Below are 17,751 nucleotides of genomic sequence, written 5' to 3' on the forward strand. Positions count from 1 at the left end.
AACAACTACACAGAACACAGGTAAAATAGTATTTTTAAAGTAGTTTTGATCAGGTTTACTCTGTTCAGTTCCAAAATGTTCTGGTTTACCAACACTTGTATTTCATTCATAGATCACAAGAGGTTTTTTTGACTGCACACAGTGAAGAGATGAACATCTCCAGTGAGAACTTCACAACCGATGAGCCCAATTGTTAAAATTATTAAAACAGCTCTGAGGTGGGAAATATTTCTCCAGGGATCGCACTGGATATCATCATTGTTTTGTTGGGTTTTTCTATCAACTCCTATGTGATATGGCTCATAGTAATAGAAGCAGGGAATGAACAGTAGAGTTCTTCTTTTTCAGTCTCTCTCTCTCTCTCTCTCTCTCTCTCTCTCTCTCTCATTTCCGGTGCGAGTGCGAGTGCAGGTGTGTGGAGCGGCGTGAGCGTGGGGTAGAGCTGTGTGAGTGAAGCGCTTTCTATCTTGCTTTACTTTTTCTATTCTTTTTTTGTGTGTGTGTTTTGTGGCGTTTATCCTTTGTATATTTAAGTTGAGGGCCGATTGCTGTCCGTTTTAGGAAGCATGTCGGCCCATAGAGCGCAGGTGCTGAGTTCACTCACGAGGTGTCACGCAGTTAAAGTGGCGTCTGCGGTGAGTGTCGAGGCATGTTGTTTAGCAGTGGGAGAAGTAGTTGGACATTCTAGTGTTTTATCCGCGTCTAGAATGAACAACGCAATAGTGATCTTTCTAGACAGCATAGATAAGGCAAATGAGTTAGTAGAAAGAGGAATTGTTGTCGATGGGGAATTTATCTCGGTTCTTCCACTTTCTCTGCCGGCTAAAAAAGTCACCCTTTCCAATGTACCACCATTTGTTAGCGATGAGATCCTAACACAAGCTTTGACACGCCATGGAAAACTAGTATCCCCGATAAAGAAAATCCCAATCAGTAGCCAATCACCGTTGCTGAAACACATTGTTTCTTTCAGACGGTTCGTGTTTATGATTATTCCAGATGACGCTGATCTAGATTTAACACTAAACTTTCGAATTGACGATTTTAGCTATGTTATTTTCGTTTCTACAGGAAAGGTAAAGTGTCTTGGATGTAGACAAACAGGGCATTTAATTCGAAATTGCCCAAATAAAAATAATGTGGAAGGAGACAGAAGTAAGAATGAAACAGGTGAGAACAGAAAGGAGTCTGAGGTGGAAATCAAGGCAGTAGTCTCAGCTGTGATGAAGAAGGTGGTAGACAGCACTGTAGAAGCTGAGACACAATCAGGTTTTTCTCAGACTGAGAATGCTGGCATTAATTCTAATGTTCTACCTGAAAACACTGGTGCAAGAGTTTTGGTTTCCTCATTAGAAGGAGAAAGAATAAGAAGTGGAGAAGGGAGTCAAAATTGTGAAATAGATGTGGAAGCACAGTTAGAGCTGGAAAATGAGGAGTTATGTTTCAAGACTCCTCAAAAGAGGAAAATGAAGAGTAAGTTGTTAGAAGCTAAAGTAAGCAGGACAGGAGTTGATCAAAATGAAAACATGAGAGACACAGAGAATGACAGCGATTCATCAGAGAGTAGTGTGAGTTGGTCACAAGGAGAATTCACCACTCGCAGTTATGGCCTTGAGGACATAAAGTTGTTCCTCAGGTCGACAAAAAATAAAAGAGGTGTAAAAGTACAGGAATATTTTCCTGATTTGAGGCAATTTGTCGAACAAGCAAAACTTCTGATGGCCAGTGATTCTTTCACTAATAAAGAAATATATAGGTTAAAGAAAATAGTGAGAAATGCAAATAGCACCTTAATTAATGATGGTGAATAAGAGAAAATAATTCCTTTTTTTTTCCAGTATGTATGGTGAATCATGCTCTTTTTTTCTCTCTTTTTTCTTTTTTGTTGTTGTTATGAATAGAATACATATTGCATCTATGAATGTTAATGGTGCGAATAATTTTAGAAAAAGAGCACAGATCTTTGAAGCAATAGAGCAAAAGAATATAGACATTGCTTTTTTGCAAGAAACTCATAGTAGTATGGACAACATGATTGACTGGGTGAAAGAGTTTAAGGGTTTAGTGGTGCTAAGTCATTTTTCAAATGTGAGTGGTGGTGTTGCTCTTTTATTTAGTAACAATTTTAAGCCAGTAACATATGATGTATGTGAAATAGTGAAAGGAAAATTGTTAACGGTTAGAGCTGTTTATGAAAACGTTGTGTTTATTTTTATTTGTGTTTATACTCCTACTGCACCATTAGAAAGGCTATTGTTCTTTGACGTTCTTTGTTCAGCTCTAAAAGATTGCAGTACTGAGGAAGTCTTATTTGTGGCTGGTGATTTTAACTGTACTGAACTGGATATAGATCGAAATCATGTTGAACCTCATATGGCTTCACGTAAAAGTTTAATTCACTTAATAGAAAAATATGATTTTTGTGATGTTTGGAGAGCTATGAATGGAAATGCAAGACAATATACATGGGCTCATACACGAGATAATTATGTATCGTTGGCGAGGTTAGATAGATTTTATGTGTTTAAACATCATTTGAATATGTTTGACAAGTGTTTTATCACACCTTTGTCCTTTTCTGATCACAGTATGGTAAGCTGCAAAGTTATTTTAAATTCAGTTAAAGCTAAGAGTGCATATTGGCACTTCAATACAAGTCTTTTAAATGACAAACTATTTATTGAATCATTTAAATCTTTTTGGATGGTTTTTAAGGATTGTAAATCTTCTTTTAAATCTATACAACAGTGGTGGGATTATGGCAAAGTACAGATAAAACAATTTACACAACAGTACACTCAAAATGTCACTAAAGAATTAAATCATTCTGTAGAATTTCTTGAAAAACAATTAATAGAATTACAAAAGCTGACTCAAACTTCAGGCGATAATAAATTCTTAGAAACTTATTTAAAGAAGAAGGCTGAACTTAAAGAGATTTTAGAACATAAAGTACAAGGAGCATTAGTTCGCTCTAATTTTTTAAACATTGATCAGATGGATGCACCTACCAAATATTTCTTTGGTCATGAGAAAAAAAATGGTCAAAAACGTTTGATTCATGCCTTACGTGCTGAGGATGGCACATTGCTTTTTAATCCCAGACAAATACGTGAGGTAGCGGTGCGTTTTTATCAGTTGCTGTTTGGAAGTGAACTTGAGCCGGAATATAGAGGAAGATCCTTTTTCCTAGATGATCTACCAAAAATCTCAGAAGAGTCTAATAAAGAGCTGGAATGTAGCCTAACTCTGGGAGAGCTTTATAAGGCACTCCAAGATATGGAGTGTGGAAAAGCCCCAGGTGTGGATGGGCTTCCAGTGGACTTCTTGAAAGCCCTGTGGCCGGAGATAGGAGGTGACCTGCTGGAGGTGTTCAACGACAGCTTGCTAAAGGGTGGGTTGCCGCTGAGCTGCCGAAGGGCGGTGATCACTCTCCTTCCAAAAAAGGGAGACCTAACTGAGATTAAGAACTGGAGGCCGGTATCACTTCTGTGCAGCGACTATAAGTTACTTTCTAAGACTCTAGCTAATAGGTTGACCAAGGTAATGGGACAGGTGATTCATCCAGATCAATCGTATTGTGTACCTAGTAGGTCTATTTTTGATAACATCTCTTTAATAAGAGATATTATACAGGTTTCTAAATTATTTAATATTGACTGTGGTTTGTTGTCATTAGACCAAGAAAAAGCTTTTGATCGAGTCGAACATGGTTATCTGTGGAATGTTTTAGATGCTTTCGGTTTTAATGGAAATTTTTTAAATATGGTCAAAATTCTGTATAGTGACATTGAGAGCATACTTAAAATTAATGGTGGCTTATGTGCTCCATTCAAGGTCAGTAGAGGTATAAGACAAGGCTGTTCATTATCAGGAATGTTGTATTCTCTAGCAATTGAACCACTTCTCCAAACAATTCGGAGGAAGTTGGATGGTTTTAGCTTACCACTGCATAATGTCAATGTTTGTTTATCTGCTTATGCTGATGATCTTATAATAATGGTTAACAAGCAAAAGGATATAAATGTTTTAAATAAATTAATAGAGGATTTTGGGAAGTGGTCTTCAGCGAAAGTGAATTGGAGAAAAAGTGAAGCCTTTTTAATAGGGGATTGGAAAGAGGGGAAACCAACTCTTCCTGAAGGGTTGTGTTGGAACAGGTGGGGTTTGAAATATCTTGGTGTTTTTTTAGGAGATGATAATGTTTTACAAAAAAATTGGGATGGAGTTCTTCAAAAAGTTAAAGGGCGGTTAGATAAATGGAAGTGGCTTTTACCAAATTTGTCTTATAGGGGAAGAACACTTATTGTAAACAATTTAGTTGCCTCACTTCTATGGCACAAACTGGCTTGTGTTGATCCCCCTGTGAAACTGGTCGCTGAGATTCAGGCAACTTTTGTTGATTTTTTTTTGGGACAGACTTCATTGGGTTCCACAGAGTGTTTTATTCTTACCAAAAGAAGAAGGAGGACAAGGGTTGATACACCTACAGAGTAGGATTGCAGCATTTCGGTTGCAGTTTTTACAAAGACTCTTAGATGGACCGATAAATGCAAGTTGGAGGAGAATCAGTTGCATGTTGCTAAGGACTGTTGGGAACCTAGGAATGGACAAAACTCTCTTTTTAATGGACCCAAAGTGCTTGGATTCTACTAAACTGTCCCCTTTCTATCAGCGTCTTTTTAAGATCTGGAGCCTTTTTCAAATTCAAAAGACAGAGAATTTTCATTCTATTTATTGGTTGCTGCATGAACCTTTGATTTTGAAGGCAAGACTGGATATTTCTTCATCTACTTTTTTGCCAGGTCTCAGCAGGATACTACAAAATTCAGGAGTTTTGGTTTTAAGTCATTTATTGTCTTTAACTGGGCCTCTTTTTGAGAATGTAGAAGCTGTAACTGAGAAACTCGGTTTTAGATCTGTGCGATTGATTTCCCAGTTTTTAACCAGGTTAAAACAAGCACTTTCAGATGATGAGAAAAGTATGTTGGAAGACTTTGTTTTAGGGGTCAGTGTTCCTGATAGTGAAGACCTTTTTCCTTGTTTGGTAATTCAACCAAATTTTGAAGAGTGTTCAGGTTTTTATTTTCAAAAAGACAAGTTTTCATCTGTTGATTTTTTTTCTTGTACAGGGAAAGATTTATACAAAATGTGTGTGTTTGTTCTCAATAGGAAAACACTTGATAAAAGAGTTGATACCCCTTGGCGTTCTGTGTTGAAACTGGGAGATAATGTAAGACCTGAATGGAGAGTATTGTACAAGCCACCATTATCAAAAAGAACTGGAGATTTGCAGTGGAGAATCCTGCATGGGGCTATTGCAGTAAACTCATTTGTTTCAATTTTAGATTCTAAAAATGACTCAGGTTGTCCTTTTTGTTTTCAGAAAGAGACTGTATTTCATGCTTTTATATGTGTCCGACTTAAACCACTGTTTGCAATGATAAAAGGAATGTGTGATGGTTTTGCTGAATGTTTTTACCCTGAAATTTTTATTTTGGGTTTTAAATATACACAAAAGAAACGTATTAAATTTCAGCTATTGAATTTTATATTTGGGCAGGCAAAATTAGCAATCTATTTAACTAGGAAAAGTAAAATAGAGCAGAAAGACAGTGACAATGTTGTTGTTGTCTTTAGGGCCTTACTTAAAGCAAGAATTTCAATTGATTACAGGTTTTACAAAGCTATGAGTGACCTTTCTTCTTTTGTGTTGAAATGGTGTAGTAACGATGTTTTGTGTAAAATTGATGAAGAATTATTTTTTTGTTTTTAACGCCTGGTGAACATAAATTTTGATGTTATTTGTAAATTAATGTAAGATGGATATTTGTAAATAAAGTTGTTTTCAAATTCAAAATTCAAGTCTCTCTCTCTCTCTCTCTCTCTCTCTCTCTCTCTCTCTCTCTCTCTCTCTCTCTCTCTCTCTCTCTCCCTCTCTCTCTCTCTCTCTGTGAGATGGTCATATGTATGGAATCGGTCTTGATTTTCCTCAGCTATAAATGTAAAACTCTATGGGAACTTTTAAGTTTTTTAGATGGACTCGCCATTATTGGCCGTCCTCAAACCTCTCAGATACAAAGTGATTTGCTCAGTCATTGCCTGGGTGGCAAGTTTTATCTCTGGTGGGATCAATATTATGGCATGGTTCTTTTTTTCATATTGATTTTAATTGTACTTCAATCCTGCTCTGAAGCAGTCAGGACCAGGAGAGGGAGCGAGAGAAAGAAAAGAGGAAAACCGCATGAAGACGAGCATTTCTAATCATACTAATAACTAATGTAGCAATGCTAATCAAATTTTTGCCCTTTAGGATTTCAATCATTTCTACTACTTTAGATGGAAATGCAGGACCACTCTTGAATATTGGTTATATATTGGTTATATATATTTGTTTCTTTTTGGCTGGTTTAGTGCTGCCACTTCTCTTTCTCTACTGCATAGGGGAATCAATTATATGAGATCTGCTTATACTTATACTACTTGTCAATGTTTGACAAAAAAACTATTCTCAAGCTCTGTAACCTTTTGTAATGTAATAGTTTAGTTACCTGTAATTAGTAACATTTATACACAAGTAAAGCACATCTGAGAATGAAAAGTGATCTCTGACCCTCTGTCTGTTGTTTTAGGTACCTCATTTGTAAATGCAGTAGTTAAAATTTACTATCACTATTTACTATGAGTGTTCACTTATTTTGTGTAAAGTTACTGGTAGCTTTTTTTGCTCTATTGTCTCGTTGTCAAAAAAAAATTGTATGATATGCTAGTATCACTTATGTACATTGCCTTGCAAAAGTATTCATACCCCTTCATTTTTGTCACGTTTTGTTGCAGCATTATGTTAAACTGCTTTAAATTAGTTTTTCCCCACACCAATTTACACTCCATACACCATAATAATGACACAGCAAAAAAACAGATTTGCAAATTTTACAAATTTATTAAAAATAAAACTCTGAAATAAGTACATTGCATAAGTATTCATACCCCTAACTCAGTACATAGTTGAAGCAAACCTCCCAGATATAGAGTAATCTCCTGTCTTATTGCCTGGGTGGCAAGTTTTATCTCTGGTGGAATCATTTCAATTCCATTCAAGCCTTACTTTGTGTACTTTGGTTTGCTGTTTGTACAGTTCTTCCTCTTCCTCTTTATCCAGTTGTTTTGTCTTGTGACTGTTCTCAGAGCTCTAAAGCAGTCAGGACCAGTGCAGAGAGAGAGAGAAGAGGAAAACCACATTAAGAGAAGGGCATTTAATATCATTCTAATAACTACTGTGGCCATGCTTATCGTGTATGCTCCCTATATAACTGTAGTTGCTCTTTTCAGTTCAGCAACAGATCCTGACGGTTCAACAATGGTTCCTGAAGTGTTATCATCCATTGCTCTTGTATGTTTTACTTCAGCTGGTTTGGTGCAACCACTTCTCTTTCTTTACCGGACTGGGAAACCGTCCTTCATTAAATGTAAATAATTCTACTTTAATCATCGTCAAGCCTCAAGATGAACTTCAGCATCTACTCTGGCCAGCTCAAGCACCAGACTGAAATATTATCGAACCACTGTGTTAATTTAAGACAATGTCAGTATTATAACACATATCATGTATTATTAAAAAAAAATCATGCATGTGTAATAATAGATGCAGTTGAGGTTAAGATCTAAAGGTAGGAGAAACCAACATCACTATTAAATATGACAATACAGAGGTTGGCTTCTTCATAAGCATAACTAATAGACTAATAGCTCTTAACAAAAAAGCTTGTCATATTGCTTTTATGTCACTCATCTGTTTCTGACTGACTTTTGTAAAAAAAAATTTTAATATGTGACTCTGGGCCGCAAAACCAGTCATAATTAGCATTTATTAGGTATTTTTTGTTGTTGTTGTTGTTGTTGTTGTTGTTTTATTATTGTATGGGTCAAAAAGATCTATTTTTGTTTTATGCCAAAAATCATTAGGATATTTAGTAAAGACCATGAAGATATTTTGTAGATATTTTGTAGATATTTTGTAAATATATCAAAACGTAATTTTTGAGCTTCATTTGGACAACTTTAAAGGCGATTTTCACAATATTATTATTTTTTTGCCCGGTCAGATTGCAGATTTTCAAATTGTATCTCGGCCAAATGTTGTAACATCCTCACAAACACACATGAATGTAAATCTTATTTACTCTGTTTTCATTTATGATTTCAATAATGATTTTAGGTCAGCATGGGATCTGTGCCTGTTTTCATGTGTAATTGTAGAACGGGCAAACTGTACCTAACTGTAGGTACTATATAGTTATAATAGTTAGAGTTATAGCACATTTCAATGAACTCTATTGGTACCGATGGAACTTTCAACCATTGCTTTTTAGAAATACACGCCAGATGTGTTGTTTAGTTTGATTTATTGTACCTAATGAGTTTTTTTTTTTTTTTATCCATGTGAGGAGAATGTATTTGTAGTATTTTATTCTTTGTAAATAAATGGCTATTAAAAGCACTGGTGGTTAGTCTATCTGATGCTAAATTACTTTTTGTGTTTATTATTTATTTTTCCTTGAGTTGAACTGATTGAAGACATGTTTATGCTTCTGCCATGTCATAATAATAATATTGCATAACACTTATGCATTTTATTGTATTTGCATATTTTGCAATGCCTCAGGATCCAAGCCTGATAAAGAAGTACAAGTTTCAACCCATTAACAGATCAGCTTGGAAGGCAGACAATCCAGATACTTACTTTCCACTAGTTGTGATTGTATTATTCACTTAAAACCTACTTTCGGAAGAACATTTTTCTTTGTTGACAACAGCAGGACAGAACAGAGGTAAAATTGTGTTATTTAAAGTAGTTTTGATCAGGTTTACTCTGTACAGTCTCAGAATGTTCTGTTTTACTAACACTTGTATCTCATTCATAGATCACAGTTGTGTTTTTTGACTCCACACTGTGAAGAGATGAACATCTCCAGTGATATTTCAGATTACTTCTTATACAACAGCACTGAGGTGGAAACCAGATTTGCGATGATTGTAGTGAATACCATAAGCATTCTGTTGGGTTTTCCTATCAACTCCTATGTGATTTGGCTTATAGTAACAGGAACAGGGAACAGTTTTTTCTCTGGTGGTTTTAATATTATGAATTTTTTCTTTAGTCTTACTGATGTAAATGTTATTTCAGTCTTCATACAGTTCTCCTCCTTTTTCTCCATCCAGTTGTTTTGCTTTGTGGCTGTTCTCAGAGCTCTGAAGCAGTCAGGACCAGGAGAGAGAGGGAGTGAGAGAAAGGAAGAAAACCACATGAAGAGAAGAGCATTTTACATTATTCTAATAACTACTGTAACCATGCTAATTATGTATTTTCCCTTTATGATTTCAGTAATTCTAGGTAGTTTAGGGAAAAATACAGAAACACTCTTGAATATTGCTCATGTTTGTTTCTTTTTGGCTGGTCTGGTTCAGCCACTTCTTTTTTTTCTACCGCCTAGGGGAAAAAAATGTTACACTTTTGCAAGGGAAGAATTTAATTTAGCTCAAAGTTAATTAATAAGTGTACAGTAGTCAACATTTCAAGTGGATCAAAACTTTACATCAAAGTTGTCCTTAGACAAGAACGGGTATTTTTAATTTTATTTTATTTATTTATTTTTTTTGGTTTTAGGACAACTTTGATGAAAAGTTTGAAATTAAATGATTTGTTCATGTTTTTTAATCAGCATTAACAGTCATTCTAATTTCGCCTAATTAAAACTTTCATTCTGTAGCGGCTATCCATTTTGAGGCCAATGTTGGTTTGTAGTTCTTGATAAACTAATTTTTTCCCATGAATTAAATAACACATTTTCCTACAACAGGGTTGAATGGTTGAACATGATGAGCCACCTGGAGTTGAGTCTAGATAAAATCACCATTTGGCTGCACGAAATGAAAACATCTGCTGTTTTGGATTTTGTTGTAGATGACATTGTTTTTGTAACCCTTTGTGATCGATGAGTATCTGTTTTCAGCATTTTGAATGAGTTTCTTTGTAAATAGGCGGATATTAAAAGCAGGTTTTGGGAACTGTTGTTTTGTCAATGTTGAAATTACTGTTTGCTAACTTGTACATATGTAAAGAGATGAACTGATAAACTTTTTTTTAAGTTCTTGTGGTAGCACTATAACATAACACAGTTGATCTTTTGAAGCAAATATGATGCCACAAATTTGATGCAAATTGCATTTGCATGTAATTTTTCATCTTTAGGACTCATGCCTGATAAAGAAGTGCAAGTTTCATCTCATTAACAGATCAACTTGAAAGGCAGACGGTCCAGCTATAAGTGACTGAAGACATAACTTTGTCTATCACTTTTTAATTGTTCTGCTTATTTATTTTCCGTTTTTGTAGACGACAGCACAAGACCTAGGTAAAACACCTAATTAATTGAAACAGCAACTCTAGTTGTCATTATTTTTAAAACTTTTTTTCTAACCTGTGTTGTTTAAATTAAAGATTTGATCAGGTACAGTCCCAGCACATTTTGGTTTACACTTGTATTTGTTTTTTGACTGCACACAGTGAAGGGATGAACATCTCCAGTGAGCTCTACCCCACTGATGAGTCCAATATTTCAGATTTCTTCATTTACAACACTACCGAAGGAGAAACTAGTTTTGCAATGATGGCAGTGGATATCATCATTGTTCTCTTTGGTTTTCCTATCAACTCCTATGTGATATGGCTTATATTAACAGGAACAGGGAATGGACTTGCGGCAGAGTTCTTCAGTCTTAACCTCGCTGTCTGTGAGATGGTCTTTTGTATGCAGTGTCTCTTGCAAATTATCAACAACAGAGATCAAAATTCTCAGATAGCTAAGTTATCACTTAATTTTCTAGGTATCATGGGTTGTCCTCTGTTTCAGTGTCTGATCTGTGTTGAGCGTTACCTGGCAGTGGTTCATCCTGTAACCTTTCTGAAGTTCAAGCCTCTCAGATATAAAGTGATCTTCTCTGTTATTGTCTGGTTGGCTAGTTTTGTTTTTAGTTCCATCATTGTTAGTTCTTTTTTCTTGTTCTTGTGTAATTTAGAAAGCTATTTTATCATGGGACAAATTTCCCTCTGCCTCTCCATCCAGTTGTTTTGTCTTGTGGCTGTTCTCATAGCTCTGAAGCAGTCAGGACCAGGAGAGAGAGCGAGAGTGAGAAACGAGGAAAACCACATGAAGAGAAGAGCATTTTACATCATTCTAATAATTGCTGTGACCATGCTAATTAAATTTTTACCCTACGTGATTTTAATGAATTTTTCAGTTGATAGTTTTGAAACAGCTGTGTGTATTGGTTATGTTTGTTTTACTTTTGCTGGTTTGGTGCAGCCTCTTCTCTTTTTGAACCGTGTAAGGAAACTGCCCTTCATTAAATGTTAATAATTATTCTTGAATTATCATTATGAAGTCTTTATAATCCATTTTCAACCATCCAACTGCATTATTAAAATACACAGTTAAACATTTGTTTACACAATTAGTTAATGCTACTATAAATTTAAAAAAAAATATATATATATATGTATATACATGTAACTTTTTTATAATGTAGTAGTATTGTTCCTATTTATGTTAATATTAATTAGTGACATTTATACTTAAATAAAGCACATACACATCTCAGAATGAAAAGTGATCTGTTTTTTTCTGTCATTTAATTGATGATTACTGTAAGTTATACCCAGCTGTGAAAGTAGTTAGCTAGAAAGTAGACATTACTACTCTAAAACAATGCTGTTTCGATCATTTTTATTACAGTCAGATTACATTTCGGTATGGCTGTTGACTTTTTTGCAATAAATAAATGATTGTGATTGCACTTTTCTGTCTCTCATGTTTTTCTTTTTGTACAAAGAGAGTTTAGAGGAGTGGGATTAGCGACAAAAATATGCTATATTGCTACCAAAATGGTAACTTCCCTGCATATTTTGGTCAGTTACGTTTTATAACGCAATTACAAATAACAAAGTAACTAAGTAATGCAATTAGTTAATTTTTAAGGAGTAATGTAATATTGTAATCCATTCCTTTTAAAAGTAACTTTTCCCAACACTGAATATTATGATTGAGTTCAAAGTGAGACTGAATAAACAACTATGCTGTAAAAATGTAAATCAAGTCAAGACAAGACAATCTCAACATCATAACATAATTTTAATATCATTCGTGTATGATGTTGGATGCAGTTGATCTAGAAGTAGCATGTAGCGTGTGTGTGTGTGTGTGTGTGTGTGTGTGTGTGTGTGTGTGTGTGTGTGTGTGTGTGTGTGTACCTGGTATTCATCACGTTGTGGGGACCAAATGTGGGGGACATTTCTTAGGTCCCCATGAGGAAACAGGTTTATAAATCATGCACAATGAGTTTTTTTGAGGAAGTAAAAGTGTGCACAATCTCCTGTGAAGGCTAGGTTTAGGTGTAGGGTAGGTGTAGGGCCATAGAAAGTATGGTTTGTACAGTATAAAAACCATTATGCCTATGGAATGTCCCCATAAAACATGTAAACCCAACGTGTGTGTGTGTGTGTGTGTGTGTGTGTGTGTGTGTGTGTGTGTGTGTGTGTGTGTGTGTGTGTGTGTGTGTGTGTGTGTGTGTGTGTGCGTGTGTGCGTGTGTGCGTGTGCGTGTGTGTGTTTTATGAGTTTGTAATTAGGTGGCTATTAAAAGCAGATTATTTTTTTGAGTGAAGAGATTTTTGTTAGACTGGTACATTTTGTGTTAGATAATAGTTTATCAAACATATTTAAGAATTCTTGCATTTAAAAAACATTGGGATTTGTACATCTAGTATTTTTAGTTGTTTTCAAAGCATTGTCATATTTGTGGAACTTGCTGCAAGGAAAATCATGCACATCTGTTGTTTTAGTTTGACGCTGTTTTTAAACTATGACAGACGAGGATCTGTTTTCAGATATTTTTTGAATGAGTGTACATATTTCAGTGAATATTGAAAGCAGGTGGTTATTTGGAGTGTGATGGGATATATTTGACAACTAGTCTTGTTTCTTGCATGTCACTCATATGATCCTGAATGGCCTTTGTGAACTTTATTCTTTACTTAAATGTGAATATTTTCACTTATTTTACTTGTGTGTAGAGAGAAATTACTACTATTGTTGCTTTAAAACATGTGACAGTCTGTCTTTTAAGCAAATATGATGTTACTTAATGTGTTTGCATATCAGGGTTTCATCCCAGGTATTAAAGTGCAAAAAGTGCAAAGTTTCATTCCATTGTCACATCAACTTGGAAGACAGACATCCAGATGTAAGTGACTATAGATATAAATCTCTCTGCTATTTTAAAATCAAAATGGCATGAATCATACCATCTTATAAACAAAAGGTAATATAGCCTCTGCTATTTAGAATGGGATTTTAGAAATTAACTGGTAATCAGGTTAACTCTGTACAGTCCTTGAATGTTCTGGTTTATTAACACTTGTATCTCATTTTTATACCACAGTTGTGTTTTTTGACTTCATACTGTGAAGAGATGAACATCTCCAGTGAGATCTTCAACACTGATGGGTCAAACTCTTCCAGTCACTCATTTCACAGCGTTACTGAGAAAATTGACTTACTATATTTCCTCACCATTCTGATCGGTTTTCCTATCAACTTCTGTGTGATATGGCTTATAGTAACCGGAACAGGCAATGGACTTGCGGCTGAGTTCTTCAGTCTCAATCTTTCTGTCTGTGAGATCTTCATTTGTGTGGAACCTGTCTTTCTTTTTCTCATGTCTAAACTTCAAATTCTCTGGACAGTGGTGAGTGTTTTAGATGGCCTTGCCACCACTGGCCGTCCTCTGTTTCAGTGTCTGATCTGTGTTGAGCGTTACTTGGCAGTGGTTCATCCTGTAACCTTTCTGAAGTACAAACCTCTCAGATACAGAGTGATCTGCTGTGTTATTATCTGGGTGGCTACTTTTGGTTCCAGTGGAGTTATTTTCATTTTATTCATGATCCAGTCTGATTTCTACTTTGTTTATTTGTTTGGACAGTTCTTCCTCTTCCTCTCCATCCAGTTGTTCTGCTGTGTGGCTGTTCTCAGAGCTTTGAAGCAGTCAGGTCCAGGAGAGAGAGGGAGAGATAAAAACGAGGAAAACCACATGAAAAGAAAAGCGTTTCATCTTATTCTGATAACTACTTTGACAATGCTTATTATATATGCCCCCTATACAATTTTATTAACTTTCTATTATTCAAAGAAACAATTTGACAAACTCTTATCTATTATTTCTGTTTGTTATATTTTGGCTGGTTTGGTGCAGCCTCTTCTCTTTCTCTACCGAGTAGGGAAACTGTCATTTATAAAGTGTCAGTAATTCTACTTTAATGATCATTGCTAAAATATAGAAATAGAAATCTATACAAATAATCACCAAGCATTTTAGTTATTCATTTCTGGTTGCTACAAGAATTCATGAGCTAATTGATTGCAAGTGTTATTCTTAAGCACTATTTATTTATTTTAATATAGTAGTTGTACTTATGTTTCTGATGTTATACACAAATTAAAACACCTATGCATGTGAGGAACAGAAGTCATCTTTTTATATTGATTTGTAAAGATGTTGATGATTAGTTTAGATTTAGAATGCAATTTTGGTGCTGCCATTCTTTATTGAATCTAAAGGTTGTAATATAATATATAATGTAAAAATAATAAAACATAGGGATGTGCACGAGTACTCGATTAATCGATTACTCGAACCCATCAGCGACGATCGAGCATGAAAATGACGATCGATTGACTAAAAATTTGCGGGGCTTCAGTTGCCGTTGTTTTAAAGAAACAGGAGAAGCGCATCCACTACTTTATCATTGGCACGTAGTTCAAGCTCACATGCATTTTGTGTAGATAAATACAATTTGTAATATAACATTTACATATTTATGTATCTAGGCTATGTAATTAATTTTATATACAATGCGTCATGTAGAAAAAGCGCTTCAGCTTCACCTCATGCTGTTATTTCTTTTAAATGTTTACTGTATACTGTGATGCAAACACCCTGCCCCTTGCTTAAACTCCACCCCCGATTAATCAAGTATTCGTTTCTCAAACCTGTGGATTAATCGAAATGAAATATGATCAGAAATGCCCATCCCTAATAAAACAGTAATTAATAAATATCTGTGTTTGTGTCATTTAAACATAATATCCAATATCTGAAGATTACTGAGGGTGTTATAAGTAAATGTCTGCACTGTGCAATGAGAATATATGCTATATTTAAAGAAAATATTTGATGTGTTTGCAATAACTTGAGTAACGGGGTTGAAGGCTTAGCTTGTAATCAACAATATCATGTGCTCCTTCTTCAGTTATGTCAAAATTATGACTTTGGATTAGTTTAATTAGTTGGCTAAATCACTGTCAATTCCTCTGGTGGGAGAAAACCCAGGTTTTCTCTTCCTACAGTAGTGTAATTTTATGTCATAGTTCATCAAGAATATATACTAGTTCTCAAAAGTTTTGCTGGCCAGTTCCACCTCTTGAATCCTGACCTTACAACAATTAAAAATGCACATGAATCTAACATTGTTGACATTTCCTGGAATGTTCATGCTAAACTGAAAATTCTTTCATTGTTTACTTCCCTTAATGTTTTAAATATTACTTACTAAAAAAAAAAAAAAGGAGATAACTCGCAAGCCAAAAATTTGTGCACACCTGTCGATGTTGTTTTTGAGCAAAACCAATGTGACAGCAGTATCTGTTTCCAGTGTTTTGTATGCAGCAGGTGGCTCTTTGGGGTGTGATGGCATGTATTTTGAAAGTAATGTTAGGTTCATGTCACTCAGATGATCATGAATGACTTTTGTGAATTTTGTCCTTTAGCTTGTTTTCTTATGTGTAGACTGTAAGATGCATTATCTTTCAAAGCCATGAGGTCACTTGAATGTCATGTATGTAGGGTGCGATTTGCCGGGCGATGGGTGGATTTACCCTACGTTGATCTATGCATTTTGCTGAAATATTTTTATCTAAAACATCCCTACGCTCCTACGTCCCGATCTAAATCAAATGATTCACCATACATGCTTTTTAGTCCGTTCTGAATGAAATGATTCTTGGTCTGATTGGAGCACTTCGAAACAGCAAATTATTTCGCGACGCAGTTGTTTTATTACAAAAGCTCAGTTGATACTTTGAAATGAAATCATTACAATTAATAGGCCTTAACTTACAATGTTTTTATCAGATTGTGATCACGTTAGACAGTTTCCATTTTATTAAAAACATTTTATGACACACCACTCATTATCTGGTTCTTGCCTAAACAAAAACAGGTATATAAGGTGCATTGTGAACCCTTTTGGTCAACCTCCGCCTATGAAGAGAGAAAAAAAGGTTTTAAAAGCACCCCTCCCCCTCTGCTTTTTTTTCACATCGCACCCTGCATGTATGTATATGTATATTTGCATGTCAGGGTTTCAGGACAGATTTTAAATCGTGAGTTTCATCCCATAAAGTTGGAAGACAGACAGCCCAGATGTAAGTGACTAAATCTCTGTTGGCTAATTATCAACTTTTCTAATATCAACTCAAGGTAATGAGCTCGAACTGACTGGTCTAAAAAAATAAATATTGTTATTTAGAATAGCATTTTAAACATGTGAAAACTAGAACTGTTTAATGTTGTTTATTCAAAGTAGGATCAGTTTTACTCCATACAGGTTCACAATATTCTGCTGAACCAACGCTTGTATCTTATAGATCACAGTTGCGGTTTTTGACTGCACACAGTGAAGAGATGAACAGCTCCAGTGAGATCCTCCACACTGATGCGTCAAACTCATCCAGTTACTTATATCACAACGGCACTGAGGAGGAGGATGACTTTGTGGTCCCAGTACTGTATTTCCTCACTACACTTCTGGTTTTTCCTATTAACTCTTATATGATTTGGCTTATAGTAACAAGAACAGGGAATGGACTTGCGGCAGAGTTCTTCAATTTCAACCTTGCTGTCTTTGAGGTCCTCATATGTGTGCAATCTGTTTTTATTTTTATTTCTTATCAATTTGAAACTGTCTGGATAGTTGTGTGTTTTTTGGATGGACTCGCCTTCACTGGTCGTCCTCTGTTTCAGTGTCTGATCTGTGTTGAGCGTTACCTGGCAGTGGTTCATCCTGTAACCTTTCTGAAGTTCAAACCTCTCAGATACAGAGTTATTTGTTCTGTTATTGCCTGCATGACAAGTTTTGTCTCTGGTGGTGTCAATGTAATGTTTTTTATTCTCCATTCCATGTTGTCTTTCCTTGTTTTTTTGTTTGCACAGTTCTTCCTCTTCCTCTCCATTCAGTTGTTCTGCTGTTTAGCTGTTCTCAGAGCTCTGAAGCAGTCAGGTCCAGGAGAGAGAGGGAGAGAGAGAAACGAGGAAAACCACATGAAGAGAAAAGCGTTTTATTTAATTCTTATAACTACTGTGACCACGGTTATCTTATATGTTCCCTTTAAAATTTTACTAGCTCTTTTTTTGTCAGCACAACATGTTGACCTAGTCTTTTTTGTTATTTTGATTTGTTTTACTTTGACTGGTTTGGTGCAGCCTCTTCTCTTTCTTTACCGGGTGAGGCAACTGCCCTGCATCAAATCATAATAATTCAACCTTAATCATCTCTGTAATCCATCTTCTGTCATCCTGTTGAAAAATACAGTCACACTTTATATTAGGTGGCCTTAAAAAATTAAGTACAATGTAC

The sequence above is a fragment of the Garra rufa genome, chromosome 19, assembly GCF_049309525.1.
Source record: "Garra rufa chromosome 19, GarRuf1.0, whole genome shotgun sequence".
NCBI classification, from domain to species: domain Eukaryota; kingdom Metazoa; phylum Chordata; class Actinopteri; order Cypriniformes; family Cyprinidae; genus Garra; species Garra rufa.